The sequence below is a fragment of the Pteropus vampyrus genome, unplaced genomic scaffold (genome assembly GCF_000151845.1).
Source record: "Pteropus vampyrus isolate Shadow unplaced genomic scaffold, Pvam_2.0 Scaffold64, whole genome shotgun sequence".
Lineage (NCBI taxonomy): Eukaryota > Metazoa > Chordata > Mammalia > Chiroptera > Pteropodidae > Pteropus > Pteropus vampyrus.
This window is the reverse complement of record NW_011888845.1, coordinates 4,157,564-4,160,317: the sequence shown is the minus strand read 5'-3', so window position 1 is coordinate 4,160,317 and position 2,754 is coordinate 4,157,564. Positions and strand designations below refer to the sequence as shown.

The window sequence follows — 2,754 nt, the reverse complement described above, 5'->3', positions numbered from 1 at the left end:
TATATATTTGTTTGTTTGTTTGTTTGTTTGTTTGTTTTTATTCTCTGATTCTTCTCTAGACTTTAAGCTCAATAAAGACAGGGAACAATTCACAATGTGTACCTGTTTCTTAGTATAGTAGGACTATAATAGATATTTATTGAATAAATAAAACATAGTTATGATTCCAATAAAATTTATTTTATATGTATGTGTATCTGGATGCATAAATGAATTCAAAATGTATATAAACTTGATCAGCATCAGGAATGAGTTTTATTGTTTTCTGTCAAGCTACATCAGGCTGAAGGTAGAGTCGAGGTAGAAAAAGGAAATGCATCTTTTCTATTATAGCTTAGTATCAGCTAGATATAGTCTAGTTCAAATTTTATATTCAAAAGATTGGGGGTTAAGGAGGTAAATTCAGAAACCTTCTCATCTCCATTGTCTCTTAGTTTCAAAGGTGTTTAGGTAGAGTGCAGCGGCTTCAAAGTATCTGAAGGCCTCAAACTTCTGATGCTGCCACCAACGACAAATGTCACACTGCAGAGACAGTGCTGCCACCACTCTAATGTTTCTCCAAGGTTGTTGTTTTAATGAAGGCTACTGATTTACTATTATTTCTGTCTTTATGGGCACCTGTGCTGCTGTCCCAGGGGTACACTGATTTATGCCCAATTTCTCTGTTGCTTTAGTGTCCAACTCCCACTTCCCAAACACACACACACACCTTTCACAGTGAAACAGCAGCTGCTTTCATTCTTTGTGTACCCTGGACCCTATAGAAAACCTTCTTGACCAATAAAATAATTCATGCTAGATAATATCTTACTGCATCCCAAGGTTGTTTTCGTATATCAGTTTTTTATTTGTTTGTTTCTTTGTTTGTTTTTAGGTGAGGCAAACCTTGGTTGACCTGACAGATTGCAAGGACCTTGTCAGTTTACAATCCCTTATTTTTTTTATTTTTTGCGCCTACAGCACATGGTCTTCCTAAGTGGTCTCCCATCCAAGTACTAACCAGGCCCAACTCTGCTTAGCTTCCGAGATCAGATGGGATTGGGCTTGTTCAGGGTGGCGTGGCCATAGAGTATAGCTTTTATAATTGTCCATGTACTGAGTTTCAGCAGAGATCTTAATTTCTTCATAAAGCTTTGAGTCTCTGCCCAGTGTCCTTTTATTCCAACCTGAAAGATGTGCTATGTGCCAAGCAGGTCTAGTGGTAAAGAACTTCCTCAGCATTGGTTTATCTAGGAATGTCTTAAGGTCTCCCTCATTTTCAGATAGTTTTGCCAGATATATGATTCTTGGTTAATAGCTTTTTTTCCTTCAACACTGTGAATACGTCAACCCACTGTCCCCTGGTCTCCATAGTTTCTGTTGAGAAATCTGCTCATTATCTTATTGGCAAAAATATGATGAAGCTACCTCCTCTCAGCTTTACAGATGTTAATAATGTACCTTATCTTATTCAACAGAACATTTTCCTATAATATCATGGTATCAGTTAACTTGTAGCATCATTTTTAAGAAAAAAGAATTGAATATTTTAAGTGTAGATATTCTAAGGTCTTTAAAAGACAAAAATTATTACAGATCTTCAAGTTATAAATGAAAAAGTCACTGAAGCATCCTGCAGATTTTAATTTATAATAAAGTAAATATCAATCTTTACTATCTCACATAAACAAAAAGCTCTTGGGGGTCTGTATTTGTTTTTGTTTTTGTTTTGTTTGTTTTGTTTATTTTTTTTAAGTGTAAAAATATAAGATCTTGAGACCAAGAAGTGAGGAAACCACTGGTTTATATCCAGCCATGATTGGTCCATGTCTTGCTCTGACCTCATAAAGCACCATTGTGATGGAATTAGAAAAAACTCCTATAAAAGGCCCTGACTTGGCTGAAGTTTTTGTCCTTAGAGCCCAGGAAGCTGATTTGTGGTGACCTGTTGGACTTGGACTAGTTAGCTTGTTTTCTTTTGTTGTTGTTGTTTTGCTTATTTTTCCTCTTGACTTTACTTTCTTTTTCTTTTTTTTATTCCCCTTTTTCTTATTTTTTCTTTTTTCTTTGTTCTTTTTTCTTTTGTTTCAATATTTTCATTTTCTTTTCCTGTTTTTTTCTTTGTTCTTTTCTCATATTTTTTGTTTCTTTGTTTTCTCATTTTTTTTCTTTGAAAATTTTTTCAGTTAATATTGGTAGTTAGCATCGTTAGTACATTTAGTAGAGTTACTATTGGTATTGTTAGTATAGTTAGCATTGTTTAGTAGTATTAGCACAGTTAATTAGTATAGTTAGCATTGTTTATTAGTATTAGCACAGTTAATTAGTATAGTTAGCTTTGTTTATTAGTATTAGCACAGTTAGCATAGTTAGTATTGTCTGCTAGTATAGTTTACAGTGATAGTATTATCAGTTAGTGTAGTTAGTGGTCACTATGCCACATGACTTTGCAGCCACCTCTATTGGCCTCTACCAGCTCTTGCACACCATTGGCGAGGGCAGCTTTGCCAAGGTGAAGTTGGCCCAACATATTCTTACCGGGGTAGAGGTGGCTGTCAAAGTCATTAATCGGCGGGGCGCCTATCGACCTTTACAAGAAATAAAAACCATGAAAAGCCTGAACCACCCCAATATTGTAAAATTATATCAGGTGATTGACACCGAATACACCATCTTCCTTGTAATGGAGCACGCGAGCAGAGGGAGCTTATCTGAATATCTTCAGCGTTTTGGCTGTATGAAGGAGCACGAGGCCCAAGGCATCTTTCGACAGCT

The 2,754-nt window shown here is 35.7% G+C and overlaps 1 pseudogene; it reads right to left on the bottom strand.

Annotated features, from left to right (window-relative positions):
* Positions 1–951: 951 nt before the first annotated feature.
* On the bottom strand, positions 952–1,070 carry LOC111740505 (annotated as a pseudogene).
* Positions 1,071–2,754: the final 1,684 nt, after the last annotated feature.